The sequence below is a fragment of the Pteropus vampyrus genome, unplaced genomic scaffold (assembly GCF_000151845.1).
Source record: "Pteropus vampyrus isolate Shadow unplaced genomic scaffold, Pvam_2.0 Scaffold8, whole genome shotgun sequence".
Classification (NCBI taxonomy): domain Eukaryota; kingdom Metazoa; phylum Chordata; class Mammalia; order Chiroptera; family Pteropodidae; genus Pteropus; species Pteropus vampyrus.
The window spans coordinates 7,515,869-7,539,323 of NW_011888789.1; the positions used below are offsets into that span (position 1 = coordinate 7,515,869).

Consider the following 23,455-nt stretch of genomic DNA (forward strand, 5'->3'; position numbering starts at 1 on the left):
AACCCTAGACGCACTTTCCATTTCCTTAAGAGTAATCATTAACATTAGCAGACTGAAGACTAAAAAAAAATCATTAGTGGAGGAACCCATTTACTTTTGTCGTTATTTCTCAAAATTATTTGATCCCATCCATCTAAATACTTGCTTTTATTCTGACAATTGTTATACTACTTATAAGTTAGCATTCTTCAGATTATAATTGAGAAATGGGCTCTAGATATTTGATATTATGAATATTGATAGTAGTCATCATTTGCTGAGCATTCACTATGTGGTAGGTATTGTTCTAGGTACTTTAGATGTAATATCTAGGTATTTATTTGGGTACTTTAAAAGAGACTGAAATGACTGCTTTATATAAAACGTACTGTTTCTCTCTCACATAAAAGTCTAGCATGGTAGGCAATGCAGGACATTAGGGCAGCCTCTGGCAGGGTCACCCAAGGGCTCAGCTACCTTCCATAGTGTTGTTTCACCATTGTTCAAGGTGTGCCCATCTCCGTAGGAGTGAAACCGGCTCATCACCCCTCACCCATGTTCTGTTCCTCAGAAAAGAGACAAAAGGGACATCCCTAACAAAAAAGAAAATGGAGGGCAAACAACTCCTGTTAAGGATCTGGTTTATATTATACTTATATCTCATCATCTAGAATTTAGTGACATAGCCACACCCAGTTTACAAGGAAGCCTTGGAAATACAGTCTCTGCCTGGGGAACATATGTTCACCTCAAACTTAGGAGGTTTGATTATTAAAAAGGAAAAAGGAAAGGATGAATATCACAGGCACTTAGTCTTCTACGCTGTGTTTTTTCAGCATTAAATCCTACAAGCACTCATGAAATAGGTACTTGCGTCCTCATTTTAATAATGAGAAAATTAAGATAACAAAGAGAGTAAAATTAAAATTGCATAATGATAGGTGGCTTTAGGCTTTGATATCAGGCTAATTCCAGAGCCTGGCTTTTTAATTAATACACACACTTACAATTCTTTCCCCCCAAATGTTTAGAAGTCTCCACTGTTCTTGGGCCTATTCTTTTGTAATTTTAAAAGATACTCATTTTCTAAGTCAGTGGGGGTAGAGACTAGTTTCTTCACCCAAATCATGTTCTTTCTTTCTGGACACATGTCTAAACTATATTTTGCAAACTTCTCTTCTGTGTGGCTCTATAAATGAGTTCTAGCAAATAGAATATGAGAAGAGCTAATGTATACCACCTTCACATTTGGCCTGTACAGCTTCCCTTTCATGCTCCTCCATGACAGTCCCCCTTCAGCTAACTGAAATGAAAATGACACCCAGGATAACTGGAAGCCTTATGTCAAAAATGATGGAGGCTTGCTCAGCCTGAGTGGAGGAGAGATGCCACAAAACCTATTTTCCCACTTACTACTGTTACGCGAGCAAAATATAAACCTCTTTTGTGTTTGATCCATTTTAAAACTTTTGATCTGTTTGTTTTTGCAGTTAACCTACTCTAAATAATATAATCTGTTAGCATGACTTCATGAAAGACAAATTGACAACCTGGCTTAAAATCCTAGACTTGGTCTTTATTGGTGAAGTGACTTCTGGCAATTTATTTAATCTCTCTGAGCCTCAGTTTTCTCGGCTTAATATCCAATTATAGAGTTGTTGTAAGAAATAAATTATTCTCTAAAAAAGTGCTATTTTTTTGTTTCTTATTTCATTCCAGTGATCAATTTGTACTTATTCTAGTTGCCCTATGCCTTAGTATTATGAGAACATCTTTAAGAAAATGTGTCTTAGGCATCTTTAGGTTTCCACGTTAACATCAGAGAACTTTCAGATTTACATTTCATGCCATTAAAAATTCATATGTCCGTAAAATGAGAGAATATCAGTTCGAGTCATTTGACAAAGCTTGATAAAAACATGTGTTTGACCAGTAACTAGCTCTATCACTTCTCTGAGACTTAGATTTGGCATCAGTCATTTTGGAATAACATTAGTCCTCTTGCAGGATTGTGATGATTAAATAAACTTCAAAAGGCTTATAAAACCTCCTTGCACATTGATGATTTTCCCTCTCTCTCCAAATAAATTTTCGTGTTGTTGACCTTAAACAAATAGACAGCCAGATATTTCTTCAGCAAAATTGGGTTTATTCAGGAACAACAAGGAATTGCATGCAATTCAGGACATGTGGTCTAATGGCAAACCACACACAAATCCCAAGAAACAGAAGAAACTTTTATAGAGGAGAAGAAGTTGCAAGAGCTAGTATAACAAAGAGCGCTTCCTGTTGGTCTCCATCATCTATAAAGTGCGTGAGAGCTCCCCTTGTCTGGCCTCTCAATTCATTTTGAATGAAAAAATATTAATTTTTATAATATAGAGCACTTTTAGTCACTTTTGTTGGGCTGCAGTCACCTTTCTCCAAATTTTAAAATTGAACAGTAGCAACCAAGAATTGGGAATCTCTAGAAAGCAGGTTTGTTTTTCTGATTAAACACTGAATGGCAGCTCATTTTCCCAACAGGCCTGTGAACTTAGGGTGGTTTGTGAAGAAAAAAGTTGGCCCATAGCTATATCACCAGGATATAGGACAAGTGTTGGTTGCACCACCTATCCAAGAGAATGATGCTCACAGACTGGAAAAAAACAAGGCTAATTTTGTTGAGATATAGAAACATTGTAGGTTATCTAATCATCTTGAGCACAATGTACCTTTGAATGTTTGCTTCATGTGGAGCCTGGTAGGAACTTTGCAAGGAGAATTTCCTTTTGGAAGGCACATGGGCAAACTACGGTCAGGTTCCACACACACCTCACCTGTTGGGATTTCACTATAGAACTAAAGATTCTGGTCCATTAGCTTCTCATACCCATTTATATCATAGAAGGAATGCAGTGGTTATAAATTGTACTAATTAAGTATATCTTGGCTTAATTTATTGTTGCATAAATATATGCAAGGCATTTTAGTACCTACATAGTCTTTTTAGTAGGTAGAAGAAAGGCAAAGACCTTTGGGAAACAGAAAGTAAAATTGTGTATAATATGAGGTGTTTTTTTTATTCTCATTTAATGTAATATCTACATGAAATTAATGCATTTTAACTCCATGCAGTGGCAACCAAAAACATCACACTGAATGCACAGAGAACCTTGGAATTTAAGGGGTGATTTACCATTAAACACTCCCATTCGGAATCCACATGGATTGGCCATTTAGCTGGAAAGTTTTTGTTTTTGTTTTTGTTTTTACCTTACCTCTATAAGGTAAATCACAAAACTTCAATTTACTGAGTGTTCCAATTAATCTTTTACTTTATCAAATGTCACTCTAACTCCCTGTTTCTTTTAACCTTTGTAGTGAAAAAATCATTCTAGACACTGCTGAACTAGTTTCCTGCTTTATTAAGAAAAAATATTGGGTTAAATTTGATTCTTCATGACTGAAAAATGTGGAACATAGTTTGATTTTTTTTATTTTACATTATTGAAACAAACTATTTTGAGGTTATAATAAAAACTACAGATAATATCAGAAATTATCAAGAAAAGGAGAGAGAGGCACATGCATATATAATTTTGCATGCAATTTACAAACCCTTTGAGCCCCTGGCAACAGACTCCAAGTTACGAATCCCTGTCATAGTGTTTGACATTATCACTCTAAACATTTGTTTTGATTGTAATAAAAGTATAGAAAGAAAAAAGGAGAATTGACAAAATATTCACTCAAAAAAATTAAAGTACATTAAAACCATGAAAGATATTTTTCTTGTGAATTCCAAGGAAGTTACTTGTTAATTATTTTTTATTAGAATATGTTTTATTGATTTGCCTTTTTCTTTTAAAAGCAGAATATCAAAAGAGTACGTCTGATTAACCAAGGATTTTGTGGAGTTGATTCTAAGTAGAGCTATATTTAAGAGCTCTTCTGAGTATCCCTTGAAATCAGCATATGGAAATAAATTCCAGAGGTTTCCTTAATTTCTGAACAGTCATTCTTGATACTTAAAAACAAACAAAACAACCCCCCAAACACCTAACTTTAGATGCCTTTTGTTTTCAGTACATTCTCTACTCTCTTTCTCTATGCCAGTGGTTCTCAATGGGTATGGGAATGCTCCCAAAAAGGGGGCTTTGAGAATTTCTGGGGACATTTTTGGTTGTCACAATGTCAGGTAGTGCTGTAATAGCTACTTAGATAGCCAAGGGTAGGATTGCCTTTTCTTTTTCTTTTTTGCATCCCTTGTGACTTTGTGATCTATAGGACATTCATGTAGGTGAAAATACTATTCATAATGACTGAGCTAGATTATAACTCTATTTTACAAACAAACACACACAAAATGTTTTATGGTTTGTAATGCACTCTGAATTTTTTAAGAGGGTGCAAAACTGCCATATATATTAAGGTAAGATTGTCTTTTGATTTGGTTAAGAACTTCGCTGAGTTTTCCATTTTGGAAAATCATGCCAAGGACAGTGATGCTGTTGATGGTATTTGAGTCACCATGAGAATACAACTGTATCAATGTACATTTGTAATGATCAGATTCACAGTGATTTTTTTTGTACAGGTGGCAGCTTGTCACTACTTCACTATGTCTTCTAGTATAGTTATTCCAAACATTCATATATTGAAATATTATTTATTATAACTTTATTCAATTTTAGTCTACAATTTATTTTATAAATTACAATTTATAAAATAAGTCGAAATTTCTTGAGAAAAATACTTGAAAGTGAAATTTTTATCTCCTTGGTTTTTCACTACTTGCTAAAGAAAATTCACTGACACTAAGTCTGGATTTTTATGGTTATTCAGAGCTGTGTTGTTAAAGGGATAAGTGAATTACTACCTTTTTAGAGCTAAACTCGTGGGATAAGTTTGACTAACGACTGGTAAAATAACAGTGGAAATTTATTTCTTTTCTTAATACAATCACCTATGAAACCTCCTTAAACTAAAGAAATGAAATTATTTATGAACAGAAGTTGAGACATTTAAATGCATTTTCTCTCATTTGCCTTCATTCCAGAAAACTTCCATAATGCAAGCTTGAATAGAATGCAATTTTGCATAAATGACATGTGGCAACCTAATTTAGTATATAAGCTAGGGAACATGGTAATATTTTAACTTCGAAGCTCTTGTACTTTATTCCTTCATTACATTCTCTCCTTTCAAAGCATTCTTTAGCCATGCACAAAGTTTGAACAATGACAACTCAAATTCTCAGAGCCAAAAACAGTGTTTTAGTATTTCCATGAAATTAATTGGTACTTTATGATGAGCATCCAATTTACTCAGTGCTCTCACAGAAGATTCTCAAAGCCTGATGCTATATTGAAGTCTGAGTTTGTGGATGCTTCTGTTGATACCTCTTTCTGCCCTCAACCCCATTCAGCTGTCCCGGGTTATTCACTGTATTACAATGTGATACACACACTCATACCCTATAGAGATGATGTGATAGTGTGTAACCACTTAATTCACCTTAAAATGCTATTAGGTAACAACAATGCATTGACTTCAGGAGCTGGAAAGCAAACAATATATAATGTCCAATTGCTCTTGCTAGGGGCAGAGAGGGCAAATTTAAGAAAGGAGAATATAATGAGATGAAATTTGGCCAAGATACAAGGTTAATGTCTCCTCACCTCTCAAAGAATATGAAAGGATTGTTCATCATCACAGCTGTTGGCATTTAAAACTTACTTCTCATCCAAATGACAGTGCCTTCCACAGAAGGCTATTCCCCAGGGCTGCCCTAATCAGCCATCATGTCCTGTAGAGGAGAGATTTGCCCTGGTTGTCTCTATCCAAGTGATGACTTAAGCCCATCTAAAGTCCTTCATTAATGCAAACAATGACCCAGCCCATGGTGGCACAGATTCCTAAAGCTGAAGATTTGGAGATGGAGCCTGATTTTCCATCGTGCTGACTGTTGTTTTCAGCAAGATGTTTACCTCTTCAGTTTTCTCTCTGCCAAGTACAAATCAGTGTATTTCCAACATCCTGGTGTTTTAACTATGCATTGTCAGCTTTCACTGCTTCTCTTCAATTAACAAACATCTGTAAAAGAACTTTTCAACTGCCATGAAGAGAAAATCTCTAAGGAGGAATGGACTGCATCCCACATCTTTAAATCCTCACCAGACATCTTCTGTTAGGTCATCAAGGAGACAAGTGCAGAGGAGACACTTTAGATAAATGAAGACTCTATGACTAACTGGGTTTGGTCCCAGTTAGTCATAGAGTCTTCATTTATCTAAAGTGTAGATTCCTATCATAGAGGGGAGGGCAGGACCATATAAGATCAGTTTAGGATTTCTTTGTGTCCTTAGTTGAAAGGCTAGCATGGAGGACAGCTAAATAGCTTGTTTCTTTAGACCCTTCCTTCTTCCTAAGTCAATACACTGAACTTGGCCTTCTCAATATATTCTCCTTTCTTAAATTTGCCCTCTCTGCCCCTAACAAGAGCAATTGGACATTATATATTGTTTGCTTTCCAGCCCCTGAAGTCAATGCATTGTTGTTACCTAATAGCATTTCAAGATGAATTAAGTGGTTACACACTATCACATCATCTTTATAGGGTATGAGTGTGTGTATCACATTGTAATACAATGAATAAGAAATGTGGAAACAAAAGACTTAGGGCAGGTTTAGCTTATTCTGAGCTCTCCATATCTGCCTTTAATGTGTCCATAGCACTAGGGCTATTAGGCCTTCCAAGGGACCTTTCAAAAGAAAAATGACTGTAGACCTTTGTCACCATACCATGAACCCGAGGAAGAAAGAAAAGCCCTACAACGAGTTTACCAAAAGCAAGAGAAGAGATAGCTTTACTTCTTTCTTTCTACTTGCCCCTTATGTAAATCGTTGATCCTTAATCCATTTTCAAGCTCCTTTCTTTCTGGTGGAATGTATGTGTATGTAAATGTGCATGTGTACATTTTTGTTCACATTTGTTTGTTCACATTTGTGCATGAGTGCATCCATGCATTTACACGATCATGAGATCTTGGGCTTTCTTGGAGGTCAGAGTACACCTTCAGTGAGTTTTTGCAGGGAATAAAAGCTCCTGGAGCTCTAAATCTTCCCATAAGTGTATGAATACATTAACATGAAAAAAGAAACTTTGATTAGGATGAATGTGAGGACAATATATCTTTTTTTTCTGCTTATTGGCTGCATCTAGAGCTAAAGACACCATCAGTGGGATGTCAAGACATGGTTTAAGAACACTCCCTCTCCTCTTCTTTCCCTCTCCCCCAGCAATTTTTGATGGTTCATCTAATAAAGTACATATATTTTATAGTGATGTAGTCAGAGGTAATGACATGATAAAATTATTCTTTTTCCCCCCCAATCTCTGCCCTGTTATGTTTAGATATCTTCCTGCTGGAGTTCAGTAGCTAATAGGAGGTATTCCACTTGGTGGAGCTGTGCACATATGTGCTTGAGGGGAAAGGGAAGAGAGTCCTGTCAGGTGCTCTATTCCAGCTGCTCAGGATTGAGTGGTCTTTCCAGTGCATCATCCTGGCTTTATGCAGTGGTACCTTCCCTGCGATGGCAGTAACACTTTAATTAGTGGGCACTGTGCATTCCTATATAATGGAGTGCACACATGGCAAGAAGAGAACACAGTTGCAATCCCAGTTTCATTGTCAACTAGCTGTGTGATTCTGGACAACTTGCTTTATTTTGCTATGCCAGAGTTCTTGACGAGGTAGAGTGGAAAGTAATCCCTCTTCTACTTATCTCTGGAGTTTGGTGGAAGCCTAATATAAAGTTAGATTTGACAATGCTTTGGAAATTGAAACTATGGGTAAATGCAAATCTAAATGCTTGTTGAATTCTATCAGTTTTCCCAATATACAGGCTGCCTGTGTCCAGTTTCTCTTACTTTTAATACATTTTCCACATCACAACCAGAATAGTCTTTTTCAATGTATATGTGATCATAGCAATCCTCTGATTAAAATCCTGAATATCTTTCCCGTCCGTAGAATACAAGTCACAACTCCTTAAGTAGGTTACAAAGTCCTTCACAATAAGCCATCTTCATCGCTGGCCAGTGGCATCTTTCTCCTGATATACTAATAATGCCCTGAACTTTAAAGCCATCTCTGTCGCTTTTCAGATCTTGGCCATGTGATTCTCCTGGTCTGGAATCAGCTTCCGCCTGTGATTCTGTAGGCTAACTCCCACTCATCATTTCAGATTTCAGCATAGAGTCACTTTCAGTGGGAAGGCTTCTATGGTCCTCTATTAGAAGGCTCTGATTTATGCTCCCACAATACTTTGTACCGTCCCCAGATGTTTTAGCTGATTGTTTTTCCTTCACAAGATAGTCATCATCTGTATAACTCAATATTGTAAAACTCTGGCAGCTAGCACAAACATAAGCTCATAAAAAGTACTCAAGAACTATTTCTTGAGTGACCATTTGGATGCTGTACTAATTTCCTAGGACTATATAGCAAAGTATCATAAACTGGGGGCCTTAAAACAACAGAAATTTATTTGTTCATAGTACTGGAGGCTAGAAGTCTGAAATCAAGGTGTCAGCAGGGCCATGCTCCCTCTGAGACTCTGAGTAGAATCTTTCCTTGACTCCCTAGCTTCTGGCAGTTTGCCATCAATCCTTGGCATTCCTTGGTTTGCAGCTGCATCACCCTAATCTCTGTCTCTGTCATCACATGGCCTTCTCCCTGTGTATCTCTGTCTTCACATGACATTTTTCTTTTCCTATAAGGACATCAATCATATTGGATTAGGGCCCACCCTAATGACCTCATCTAAACTTGATTACATCTCCAAAGACCCTATTTTCAAATAATGTTAGGACTGCAACATATCTTTTGAGGGGATACAATTCAAACAATAATAGATTAATAAACCAATTAATTGATAATTAATATGTTATGGAAAGAAAAGACTTTCTCTGATATTATGATATTATTATGATATATACATAGATCTAATCAATGTGCTTCCTAAATAATGTATGTTCATAATATAGCATAATATATATGTATGCTTATGTGTATATACAAACACATGCATTAATTATTTTATATTGTTCGAAAACTCCAAAGGCTAATTATTCCAAGTAAGAAATATTGTATGATTTGTTTAAAGCATTTCAGAGACATCTGCCTTTTTCAGATGTAAATTTTTTGGATGATAAAAAATTGTTGCTTTGACAACTTTCCGAATACTGAATTATGATAATTCATCACCATGTAAATTTTGTGTTTCTATCATTTAAACATTTAAGAACACTGAGGTTAGTAGCAGTTTTAGTTATAGTTAAAAAGATAGCAGTGTAACGTCATTATTTATTCAGATTTTGTGATATTGGGGTCACTATATGGCTCTACCTACTATCCAAAAATCCACATTTGCCTTGTATCAAGCTTAGAGCCGCTAAGGCAGTCCCTCTTTTAGATTGAGTGAGTCATCTTTTAGATTTATATGGGCAGGAATCTACACTGTAGACTAACTTTGCTGAAATAGACATTTTAGAGAACGGGAATGCCTATCTCGGACAAAGGGGATCGTAGGTGAGTAACTGACCAGAACATTTTTTCAAATCCCATTCCTTTAGATTCTCTTAGAGTTTCAGATTAATTTAACCAAATACCAGCCAAATTTCCCTAGATAGTTGGGACTCAGTTTAGGGAATGGAAAAAAAAAAAAAGTTGAGAGAAGGAAGGGCAGGTTGAAGGAAGGTGTTCTTCAGGTGTTTGCATTGCTTCAAGGCAGTTTGTCGATTGCCTTTCTATGTTAAACGTCTAAATTGGAGCCCTCTAATATTTGCTGACTATCTTGGGTATGCATGTGTGTGCAAGCACACCACCATATGTCAAAAGATAGAGTTACCGAAACCATATATAACAAAAGGAAGGTCAGTTAGCAAATTAATGAACTGGATTCTGTACAAGATACTAATCATACCTTTAATTTCTATATAAAGTTGTTATCTAGAATTTCTGCCTTGATAAAGCTGTTGGAACCTACAAAGGTATTTGCTGAGTGTGGCTCCCCATTATGGAATATTAATATCTTGGAAAATTAAACATGCTTATGAAAATGCACTTATGCTCTCATTTTCAAAAGAGTCTGTAAGTGAGGAATAAACATAAAAATCCCTAGTTCAACAACTGGAAATTGGGGCTAAATAGAAGTAGAAAGCATGATTGTCTATGCATGTTTTATTCATGCAAAAGCACCTATTATTCCACATTCTTTTCTGTAAAGTGTGTGGTGCTTCAGGACAGCAAGCTGCATTTTTGTCTCCATGGTGAGTTAAGTATCCTTAAATTCCAATGACCAGTGACCATTCAAGGGTGATGGGAAAAAAAAGTTTCAGAAAAGAATCTCCTGTTTTACTTAATCTCTCTAATTACTTTAATTTTCAGATTGATGTTTGTGCAAACCTGTGGCTAATTATATTTTCATTTCTTCTAAGGCTAGGTACATTAATATGTGAAAAACATTTAAAATCTCCAAGAGAAAAGCATGAAAGTAAATAAGAGCTGTGTCATTTTTTATATTAATACCTTTGTTATAATTACTACTACTATTATTATTATTATTACTATCATTGTCTTATTCCCATAGTTATTGGAGGGTTGAATTTAAATGTTGATAAAGTAGATAATAAGCTTCCTGTGTGATAGGAACACTATACAATAATAATTATTTCCTTCTTTGTGCATTATTACTGAGGTTGTCACGGATCAGGAACTGTGAGCTCTAAACTTTTTTCTGCAGCTGTCTTATTAAAAGAGCTTCCAGATTATTTTCCCCCAGGTTGGAGAAAAACAAAGAAATCCAAATAACTATTAAAGACCACTGAAAGGAAAATTTTAAAAGGCAGCTTTTTTTTTTTTTTTTAGAATAATCAACTCCACATTGAATAATAAATAAGATTCAAATTAAAATCTCCTCTTAGGCTAATTATCTGGATGTTTTCGCTAACTGGCCTGCAGCCATTATTTTCTTGTCCTAGCCAGTCAAAGACTGCACTCTCATTTATGAGTAGAAATAAAAATAAGGAAAAAATAAAGGACCATTACGAAGGACTTAGTATATATTGCATACCATGTCACTCCTCTTTTATGTGTGTTGTTTCCAAGATAACTGTGTGAGATAGAAATATGAATACAACTGCAGGGTAAGAAAGTTCAGATTAGGTGTCTGACTTTCCAATGTCATACAACTATTGAAATAGGCAGGATTTTAATACATTTGAACTGCCTGTCTCCTAAGGCTAACTTATTTTCCATATATCATGCTAATTACTAAAAAAGGTGTGAGATTGACCTGTGGAAGTTTGACCTTTATGTAAGTGTAAAAGAAACAAGGCAGAGACTTGAATGTTCTCTAGCCCTGGCAAAAGATAGGAAACATAGATACAGTGACAGATCTACTCTGGCCCAGTAATTTCAAGTAGCACTATAATTTTAAAATACTAATAAACATTTATATTTGCTTTTGTTTCCTATTCACTAAGTCTTCTCCCAATCGTCTGGCTAAGGGGTGTGCAGAAGATGCTCTCTGCGATAAATTATTGTGTGTTTTGTGTGAATAGATGGAAGGACACATCAGAGATAATGCAATGTTTACTGCTTTGCTATTAGCACATTGGGCTGTCTTTATGGAGTGTAATATTCAAATCTATGCACCAGTGCTCTTTCAAATAGGGAATTTGCTTCCTATTTTTACTTAAAACTATCTTTTATTTTAATTAACAGGATTGCAATTTAGTCATCTATCTTTACAGCTAAGGGAGTTTTATAGGCTTATAATACTGTCAGATCTAGGGTATATAAGTAAGAAATAGAAAGACAATTTTAGGAAAAAAATGCATCTTTCTCCCTTACTCCTTTCCTCCCTCCCTCCCTCCCTCCCTCCCTTCCTTCCTTCCTTCCTTCTTTACTTCTCTCCTTCTTTCCATATGAAGAAACTGTTCTACAAGCTAGGACATTTATTGATGGTGTGTGATTTCACAAGCTGGATTCCATCCCAGAATTATCATTTAGATTCAGCCCCATCTGAAGCTTCATTCCAGGGTCATTACCCGAGGTCTCCCAGTGATGTATGCACATGTTATAATGGTAGGAGGAAGGATTTGTACATGCATCTGTGAATTAGAATCAGTGGTGTCCTGGTTTATCAACCAGCTATTCAGTAGGAGGTGTGGGACACAAAAAGTGGGTATGGGAAAGACATTGATTTCTAGTGCTTGCCAAATTCTGTGGTGTAAATACTCCCACCATGGCCAACCTCAAGGTTATTTTATCCCCATTACATTTCATTAGGGCCATATAAGTTGTTATAAGGGAGACAACCATAATAGGAACACGTATAGTTTAACATTAACTGATACTCGCTTCTGACTTGAGACTATGCAATTCAAATAGCAATTGGTTTGAATACCCTACTGTTGTTTCTTCTAAGAAATAATTTCCTTCTATTCTAAAGAGAAGATAGTAAACATTCATGACATACCTTAGGAGATATCCTTTTTTATTCTATCACTCACCTTATCATTAATGCTTTGTGCGAAACTAGATTTGAGAAAAGACCCAGGGATTCTACAGTTATTATATTATCTCCTGTTGGTTTGAAAATGAGAGGTTTATTTTGCTAATATGTTTTCCTGATTAAGAAATTGAGGCAGCAGGCTATTAAATGTTTTTCTCCAGGTGATACCATGGTAGACTGGAAATTTTCAACTTAAATAGTGGTAATTTCTTTGATCTGTTCACTGGCTATTTAAAAACAGGTTAAAATACAGATTTTTAATTTTTTATGGGTCTAAAACACAATTTCTCAAGGAATTATTTTACATATATATATGTATTTACATATATGTGTAAACATATATGTAAATACATATATATATGTATTTATTTAAGAAATATTATTTCAAGTACTGTTTAAATAGTGGAGATACAACAGTAAGCAAGACATCTACAAGAGACTTTCATTCGAAGATCTTACATTCATGAGATCAAATTCATACATAACAGAAATATCAATATTGATAAGTAGTATGCAAATTAATAAAATTGGATGATGTGGCCTTGAAATGACTAGATGACAATTTCAGATTGGGTATTTGAGACTGAAATGAATTTCAGGTCAAATCTGAATGACAAGAAAGGACTACCCATGACAAAAAGGGAGAGGGGAGGCAGAATATCAGGGATGGCAAACATCTAACATAATAACCCTAAGGCTGTCATGACTTCCTTTCTGTTTCTTGAATAGACCATAGATTGGAGGACAAAGGGTGAGGAGAAAGCTGGTATAAGATGATTTTGGAGAAGGAGGCAGGGCCAGATCATGGGGCTTTATAGCTTGGCTAGGGAGTTTGCATTTAATTTTAAATGCAACAGAACACACCTGAGGACGTTATGTTAGGAAGTAATGTGACTCGATTTAAATGTTTTAAATGTCGTCTAACTGCCGTGTGGAAAATATATTACGTGCAACAAAGATAGATGCCAGTTAGGAGACTTGGTAGGAGACTGTTACGGTAGCCCCGGTGGAAAGCGAGGTGACGCGGTGTTGGCTGGTGGTGGCGGAGGTGCAGAGGAGATTCTGAACATGTCCCGAAGGCAGAGGCGGGGCAGGATTTACTTAGGAAATGTGAAGGCATATGGTCTTCAAGCAAAGGAAATACAAAATTAAATGGCAACTTCAAAATTTTCAGCCTAAGTAACTGAGTAGATGATGTTGGCATTTACCGAGACGGGCAAGACTGAGAGACGAGCAGAATTGGAAAGCAAAATTATTAGTTCTATTTCGGCCATGTTCACATTTTGGGATGTCTACTTAATATAAGTGGAAAGGTCAAATGGGCAGTTTTCTGTACAGGTTTGCTCATGGGAGAAATTAGGAATGGAGATTAAATTTTGTGAGCCTATAACATATAGATAGTATTTAAAGCTAATAGTGTGTATGCGATCACCTAGAGAGTACTTAGAGTGTCTTATCTTAGTCAGCTTGGGCTGTCATAGCAAAGTACCAAGACTGGGTGGCTTAGATAACAGGAATTTATTTCTCACAGCTTTGGAGACTGGAAGCCCAAGATCAAGATGCCAGCAGGTTCAGTGTCTGGTGGGAGCTCTCTCCTTGGGTTTAGAAATCCACGTGAGGACATAAGAAAGCTGGGTCCTCACATGGCCTTTCCTTGATATACGTGGTTAAAAAAAGAGAGGTAGCAAGCTCTCTAATATCTTTCCTTATAAGGTCACTAATCCCATCATCAAAACCCACCCTCATGATGGGATTAGTGACCTTAACTGCCTCCCAAAAGCCCGTCTCCAAACACCATCGCATTGGATGTTAGGGCTTCAACATATGAATTTTGAGGAGACACAATTCAAGTCATAACAGACAGCAAAGAGAAAAGAGCCTGGGAGCACTCTAACATTTACAGATGAGCAGAGAGCAAGAAGCCAGCACAAGAAACTGAAAAGGAGCAAAAGTGAACCAGAAGAAAATCGAGGTGCACAGAGTGTGCCGTGTGGCAGAGGTTGTTAGGATGTTTGAAGAGAGCAAAGGTTGAAATAGTCATAAAGGAGTGAGAAATCAAACACAACAGAGAAGGGTAGTGTGGGGAGACAATTCTCCATGGATCTTCTGCATGTTTGCTCATTTTGCCGTCAGTGTCACTGACTCCTTTGCTTCAGGACTTTCCCCCCCACCCCCACCCCCCAAGTCTGTGTAGTAAACAGCCCTGGGAGATAGAAATGCTGTCTCTCCCTTAAGCAAAGGGCAGGTCTGTTTGCCATTTTGTACAATAAAGAGAATGTTTCCCTCTGGGGCCAAGGCCAGACAGGCTTACTACCCAATATAAAATATTCAGGTTTTCTAAATCCATAGTTCTTCTTCTAGAATACAATCTACTTGCATGTGCAGATGTCACCTGCCCAGTGACTATCGGAATTCAGGGAACTAATATGAATGCTGACACTCTGAGTACTGCTGTTGCTATAAAGTCCCTGGTCTCTGACCCCAAACTCTCACGTCTCCTGCCAGCATCCATGAAACAGTGGCAAGTTACCTTTGCAAGCAGGGGAGGATAATGTGTCAGATCTGTCGCAGTTCTTCAAAGGTGGTAGACAGTTTTGATTGTACACTTGAGATCTGTGGTTCTGGGGGTGTATTTTTCTACACCAATATTCAGTGATTCGGATGCAGGTGCAGGAAGATGGGTTTATGCCTTAAGGATTTAATGGAAGTGGTTTACTGCATGATCATATAGCTCCTTTTTGGGTACTGAGACTCCCTCACTACTGGGTTGTGCAGACCCAGGAAAAGCAGTATTTGAACAAAGCCAGGTAAAGTGCTAATAAGTGTGCCAGTATATTTAGATATTTCCAAGAGGCACTGAAATGATAAATATTTTATTTAATCATTTGTCACAATCAAATTATGTATTCTTATGCTTAGATGGCATAATTTATATTAAAAAATTAGGCCTTGTGTGATACCCTAGTATTAATAGTATTTGACAAAACCATAGACAATGAACTACATTTAATTAACAATAATAATTAATAACATATCATGCATTTTCAGGACATATAAGGAGATAATTACATTTTACAGAACCAGGTAATGTATCTCTGATTTATTAGGTTGAGAGTCAATAAACATGGTTTTTTTTACATGATTTGTATCGAGAATTTTTAATTAAATTGAGGAAGTTCCTTTCCCACTTGGTTACCAGTTTCTCTCTTTATAATAATAAGGATATTATCCCTATAGAGCAGTTGAGTAGGTGTTTGTCTGTAAAGTAATTTAGTGGAAATGATATTGTCTCCGTGGATGCCCACTTGCATGCACATATAATGTACTGAGGGATTCCAGGCGCTTGACAATCTGTTTCATCTACAGACAGTTGTGCGAAGAGAGAGCCCTGGGCAAATCCAGTTTCTAGTCCTAGGTTTTACCTCCATTCCTACACCTCCTCTTTCCATAAGAGCCCCTGAAGTACACAGGCATCCTCGTCTCTCAAGTTCAGGTTGGCTGTCACCATTTGGGTACCAGAAAAATTGCTTTTCCCGCCCTTTGAGAGGCTATTTTCTGCTTCAGGCCAGTAAGTATTCATCCAATTCCAGTCCGAATCTTCTCAGTCATTCCTAAGTGTATATTTTCTATATATTCCCTTTGCCAGGAGCAGCTTTATATTAAGATTCCAGTTTTCTGAGGTTCGCCAGCAAACCCAAATGTGTCCTGTCTTTTTTGAGATTCTTTTGATGTTGAAGGATTTAGAAGTAGACAGTAGAGGCTTTTAATATTGTGAAAGGATGTCCACTGTCCTTGTTGATGAGACAGAAGGGACAGTAACCTCCTGGAAAGCCCTCTTTCTCCAGAACCCTGCTTCTTTCCTCTTTACAAATTCAGCAACTATGCCTGACTTGGCAGAACCTAATGGCAGCTATACAGCACCACTTATAACAGTAGTAAGTGGATTTAAACTTCGGAGGCAATGTACCAATGGAACGCATATAATATATAATTGTTCCACTGAGGACAGACTGTGTCAGCGCTGTATGGTGGTCCTCACTTAAGCCCAACACCCAAGAAAGACAAACATTTGAAGCTCAGCGGGGAACACAAGCAAAGTATTTTTCTCATAAAATGCAAGTTTTAAGATTTCTTGTCAATGACAGGGTACCAATCAGAACCACTTTGTCCTTCTCCAGGCCTGAAATGGTGACTATGGCCCATTGGTGTGCACCGTTCTGCTGGCTCAGAACACAAGCAAGCTTCTGAGGCCATGCTTCGTAGGAGGCTTGAAACAGTTTTTAATACAAGGTGGTTGAACCCATATATATATTTTTTTATTTTCTTCCTTGAAACTCATCCCAGGCAGTTTTTCAAAAGAGAAAAATAGACTATTTTGCCTTTAGCATAGCATAAGAGAGTCCTTAATATTTTGACCTTAAGCAACCATTCTGACCATATCATTCCCCACCCACAACTCACTCAGTCTCCAGACATACCCATAGAACATAGATAACCCTCTCTCACAATTCTATGTATTAGTATAAAATGTTCCTCTGCTATGTCCATTTTCACCTGATGAAACTATATTTATTATTCAGGGTCCAGTGTAAATATATTGACTCCCATTTTCCCCTTCCAATTCCCAGTGTTTTGGCTGTCAGAATGAAGCTTTGGGGAAAAATCTGCTTAATTATTGATTAGATGACAGAGAATGGAATGGGAGAGAGAACCACTCAGCAATTTTTTCTTGCACAGTCATGAAACAAAGATGAAACGGAACTGATGTTTTATTTGACAAATCATAAATTATCATGAAACAAAATGAGATATTATGAACCTTTGTCCTTTGACAGAGTAATAAATGTTGAAAAGAAATATCACTGTTACATATATACAAAGTATAGAAATGTATGAGGCATGCTTTTTATAAAATGTAGAGGCCAGTTACAGTAGGCATGTTAATATGTTTATCAGTGTTTTTAGAAGTATACAAATGTGCACACTTAGCTTTAAAAGGTTTGCAAATAAGAAGATGAGAATACATATTTATACCATGTGGATAATGCATGATAAACTCTTGGCAACAAGAATCATATAGCTTCCTTTTGCGGGTATTAAGTATCTCTTGGAGTGGTTCCTAATTTACCCTGCCTCAGGTGACCACCTAAGGTTTGTAGCTAGGATGCATTGCACCAAGGGCTCTAGGATTCAGTAGCTATAAGTGTTATGGCCATGAATACAATAGGGTAATGATGTTCTTTCCCTGCATTGCACTCTGACTCAGCTGATAAGTGCCTCGGGGACCCAGGACCTATGGCTATTTCTATCAAGAAACATTTCCTTGCTCTAGAAAGGAATTACTTGAACACTACAATTCTGGAATTACTCTCAACAACACTGAAGGTCAGGGCAGTTCTTCATGTAGATAGATTTCTGTCAAATACTGAGACATCTATTTAATGTCAGGCAGTGGTGTAGTATTATTTGTTTTTCTTTATGTGGAGACTCAACTGGTACCCAGGGCCTCCTCTTCATTACTCATGTCTTTCTCATCTCCTGAAAATTCTCTCTCCTTTTTTCTAGCTAATCAAGTACTTTAAGGCACCACAAGTCTCATTACCTCCACCTCCACTGACCTCCTTTGATATTTTCAGCCTCACTTATCCTTTCTCTGAACTCAGTTAAAACTTATATTCTTATCTACTGCTTTGAACCCTTGAGTTTGCACCCATTTTCTTTTTCTCTCTCTCTCTCTCCCTCTCTCTCACTCTCTCTTTCTCTCTTTCTCTCTCTCTGTCTGTCTTTCCCTCTCTCTCTCTCCTTTTCTCTTCCTGTCTCTGTCTCTGTCTCTGTCTCTCTCTCTGTCTCTCTCTCTCTCTCTCTCTGTCTTTCCCTCTCTCTCTCTCCTTTTCTCTTCCCCCCTTTCCCCGTCCCCTACCTCCCCACTCCGGTTCCCTCATTCCCTCTGTCAATTATTTTATTCTGGTACTTGGTACTTATGAACACATTTTATTAGTATCCTAAACTCTTTCAAAACAAGAAATCTGTGTATTGCTTCTCATGTAATCCTTAAGAAACTTCACACAGGAATCAGAAATATATAGTGATGGATTGATTGATAAATAAGTAAAATAGTGACTTGATAAGGTCAGTGGGCCATTCTATGACATGGTCCAGGAATATGGTACCAAGGCAGCAACAAGCTGCCAAGGGAAGATAAAGCAATCATTGTGTATAACAGAGGAATTACGACTCAATACCTATTTTCCTCTAATTCTTTGGCCTCGGTTGCATCAACTATAGATATGTTAACAATAAATTAGTTAATAGTTTTCATTAAGAACTGCTAATACCTTCAGGAGACATAAGCTATGTTTGTTGTCTTTTATTTCTGAAGTGAAATTTTGGCCAGGGAAACTTTTTGTAATGGCCTCTTTTGATGGAATCCTTTATTCAGCCTATGTCTACAGATGTGATATTTGTCAGACGAGATAGTTGCTTGAGTTTAACATATATATAAAATATTATATAATGTTATATATAAAATATATGTGTTTATATATATATAAACACACATACATAAATGAATATACATCCATATATCCAAACTGTTCATAATCTTTCCACAAATCGCTGAATAACATTTGAAAAATTGACAATTGTCTCTTCTGTCTAAAGATCAACATAACATTTCATCTTTTCCATGGAGACTTGTGCCAAAAGCTCGCCTAGCTGGAGGTGTGCTCCACAACCGACAATAAGAAACTTTTATAACTCCACCTAATACAACTCATGGCTTTTCTAGTTTGAAAACAAAGGATGGCTGCTTGGTTTCCATGTCTAATGTTACCAATGCTGACAAAAAAATCTATTCAGGGAAGTTCCCACTGCTGGAGTTTTGCTAGTAATCCTCAGCTCTGTGGGAAGTCTTTGGACTCTGCTGCCATCCCTGAAACTGGCTGTCCTCTTCCATCAGTTTCCTGGGCAGGGGATCAAACCGACTATTAGGTATCTGTTTGCACTGCATGCAAACAAAATTTAATGTAGAGACTTACAGCTTTCTCATTCCTAAAGCCCCAGGAACCTCATCCTGCCTGACCCCAGGCATTCCGATAGGGGAATGGATATCCGGTGGGTCTGTTTGACCAGATCATCTTATATTGAAAGTTCAAATGACCATAGCCTGAGGATGATGAAATAGACTTGAATATGTATGTATTGTCCTGCTTTTTCAATATTTCTTGGTGTATAGGGCCAGCTGTCTGTCCTTGTGGTGTGAGGGCTGATAACACTGCTGTGTTAATCCTTAGATTTCCTAGGCTGTGTAATCTCCCTAAAGAGCCCATTCAGAGCACTAGGTTTGGAAAATCAATATTAAGCACGATCATTCCTCCTCTTATGGGTCATTGACCTTCACAGACTATAAATAGGCCAAATCTACAAGCATCAGATTTCTAAACACATATTTAGCAGGGAGAATTTCTCTTACCTAACTGAGAAATACTAGCTACTGGTCTGGAGAAAATCTGCCTAGAAAATTATAAGAGGCCAGAGGATTAAATGTTATTGAGAACCTCTTAGCATTTTTCCCTCCTATAGTATTGTAGCACAGAGCAAAAGAAAGCCCTGTTTTTTGCTTTCTGATTTTTTAAATTGTGCTTATAAATTATTCATTAGACCATTGAGATAATATGAGAATTTGGCCTCTGAGAAAAAAATAAATGTTTTTAAAATAGGGCTAACACATGTACAAATACAAAATTATATCAGGCATGTGTGTTAGAATATGGATCAGATTTCTAAGCGTGTATTTATGTCTGTCTTAGGCTTAAAACAAAGTTTCATATATGAAGTGTCATATACATATATATGAGAGAGAGAGTGTCTTAGTATGGCAACACGAAGCAAACCAAAGCCATGTTACTTTTTTTGTCATATAATTAAGGCCACAGACAGCATTAACTTACTATCACGCATAATGTGTAAACTTTCAGATGTTGGTCAGTACCTGGAGTCTACTGGTCCACCGTCCTCTAAGTTGCAGCCTCTGCCAGTTTTGGGGCTATGAAAGCCATGTGACTTGCCTGCTACTGCCTATGGTTGGGCAAATTACAGAGCAGATGGCTCATGTCTAGAGTCCAAGCTTCTGTGCATGGCTTTTTATGGGAGGAAATATTTCTCTGCTTTCAAAAGGAATTGGCTCTATGCTAAGTTCCTGGATTTTTTTGTACTAATAATGTATAGTATAAGAATAAATCAAATTTGATCCGGACTAAAACTCTCTTGATACTAGATTATCTGTAGTTAAATAGCTTGCACTAACAGCTAGAATAATGAAAGTTTACAAGAAATGCCCATTCTTCCCCAGATTATAAATTCATTGGGGGCAGGGCCCATATTTGCCCGGTTAACTGTTATTCCCCAGTATTTCCACTGTGCCTAACATATATCAGGGTCTCAGTACACCCTTGAGTTAAAGCGAATTGCAATGGCATGAACTGAGTTCTACACCAAATACTAGACAGACATGTTTCTCGGGGGACTTTTATGGGTCAATATAAGAACAAGGTGATGAAATGTGAGAAGCGGTTAGGGTGATTAGTTGACCCTGCTCACTGCCTGAAGCTTATACTCCACAGCATTTCATCCACCACTGTAGTTACCTTCTCTCTTGCAAAGTCAACAGATCACATCCATTGGAAACATGTCCGTGCACACATCCATGCACATGCATGCATTGGAAATTCTGCCGTTTTACTCCTTGGGAGCAGTTGGCACTTTGTTGAGAATCACTGTATTGGATCATCATCAGTGTGGAGTTGATCACACTGTATCACACTTTGCTATAGGAGGCTTTTTGAGTCTGTAAGCCTCCCTCCATCTGCCTGTCATTCCTGTGCATTTCTGGTTAGTGTCAATTTAACCTCCAATGAGGCCATCATCTGCTCTGTAAAGAGCCGAAGTGGGAAAGAACAAACAAACAAACAAAGCTAGAATCATGTGGCCAAGTTGGAACCTGCTAGAGAAGGTCAGCCATAACAGGCCAGTCAGCATGGAGACAGGGTGGCCCTTATCACACAAAGGCATCTGGTGACTGAGAGAGACAGAAAGGCAGGGCAGCAAGACAATGAGGATCTGCTGAAAGTGTCTTCAGTCATAAAGCCAAGGACAGACATTCTGAATGACAATGTAGGGGGTGGGGGGAAGAAGAAAAAAAAAATGATTGGGCCTAGAGTTGTCTTTTTTAGTTACAAATGGTGATCATTGCTAGTGAAATAACTGAGTGAAGAAAAGCTGTGTACAGTGTGTGTTTGTGAGTGTGTGCGTATGTGTGCGTGTGTGAGAGAGAGATACAGAGATACGGAGATACAGAGAAAGAGAGACCTGTGTGACTGTGTGTAACCCTAGGCTGAAATTCTTGTTTCATCATTCTGCCAAGGCAGAGGTTTATAGATTCCCATCTGTGTATTACTGCTTTACTCTGAAAGATGCTGCTGGTCTTATCTAACGTTTACTAGGCAAAAAGAGCTGCCATGCAGAAATTTCTTTTATTTACTCAGAAGGCTGAGTAAGGTACCATTCTTAAGATGTTACTGTTCCTTTGTTTGTTTATTTATTTTAGGTTTGGGTTTTCCTTTCTTTTTCCTGCAATTTGATTTTTAAATTTTGACCTGGGTTTTTCTTTATTTTTTTCTCCAGTGAATAACCCACAGATTAAATGGGTTCTAGGTGAAGTCCTGAGCCCACGCACTTCCAATGACATGGTACCAACACACTGAATATATTTTTTTAAACACCTACAGCACCCCGGTCTTCCTAGGTGGTCTCCCATCCAAGTACTAACCAGGCCTGACCCTACTTAGCTTCCGAGATCAGACGGGATCGAGCACATTCAGGGTGGCATGGCCATAGACAACACACTGAATGTTTGCTGCCCATTTTGAGCAGAGATTACATCTCTGGAAGTCCAGGGACCTGTAGGAGATCCATGTATAACCTCTATGAAATTATTTGCAAAACGACTTGCAAGTGTCTTTTTAGGTTTAGATGTCCATGAAAAGTTGAACAGTTTTCATTTGATCCTCAAAGAGCAATATGAACTCCGAAAAGGTCATATTGGCTGCTCCATTCAAAACAGAGGTCACAAATATCTAGCTTACCGGATGTCTTTTCTTTGGCTTATTTGTTTGGAATAGTTTTCAGCATTTAAAGTCATGAGATTAAGTCATGAGATTAAGTCATGAGATTTCCCGTAAAATAAATGCAATCGTATGCTTGTCTGGAAAAATCAGATCTGGCAACAGGACCCAGATTCCTGCCTAAAACTGAGTAAGAACTGCCCCCTCTAGATGGGGTGTTGTACTCCCCAGTCCCATAAAGTCTGCCACTCCTTATCTTTCTTATGGAACCAGTTCAGCTGTCTTCAAGTCTGCATTTCTCTCCTGATCCCTGTAAGCATTTGGAGGGGTGCTTTAGCAAAGTGGTTGAAGTCTTAAGCTCTAGAACCAGACTACATGATCCTAAATACTGGCTCTACCCATTGCTACCCTGTAAGTTTTGGGGGTTTTATAAACTCTCTTTGCCACTAAAATCTCAAAGATAAAACATATACAATAGGAGTACTTTCCTCATTGGATTGCTAAAAAGAACACAGGAGTTAATACATGTTAAATATTTAGAAGAATTCCCCAAATTCTTGATAAATGTCTACTACTATTTGAGCTGCACTAAAGGATTTGACAAGATGACCTCAAATCTACGGACCCATGGGTCTCCCACCCTGCACTGTTTTTTAGCACAGCTCTTTACTCTGTGTAGAAATCTAAAGTATATTTGAATAAATTATGAGCTGAACTCGTACTTTTTTCTCATAACTTTTAAATTCTATGCTATAAATTTATGTCCTAAATAATGTCTTCTAAGTATA

General features: G+C 37.4%; 1 protein-coding gene and 1 pseudogene across 1 annotated transcript in view; one reads left to right on the forward strand and one right to left on the reverse strand.

Annotated features, from left to right (window-relative positions):
- Window positions 1-23,455, forward strand: part of NRG1 (neuregulin 1) — a 1,003,268-nt gene that overhangs the window by 443,322 nt on the left and 536,491 nt on the right. The gene's annotated exons all lie outside the window — the stretch shown is intronic.
- LOC111729249 lies at window positions 22,323-22,442 on the reverse strand (annotated as a pseudogene).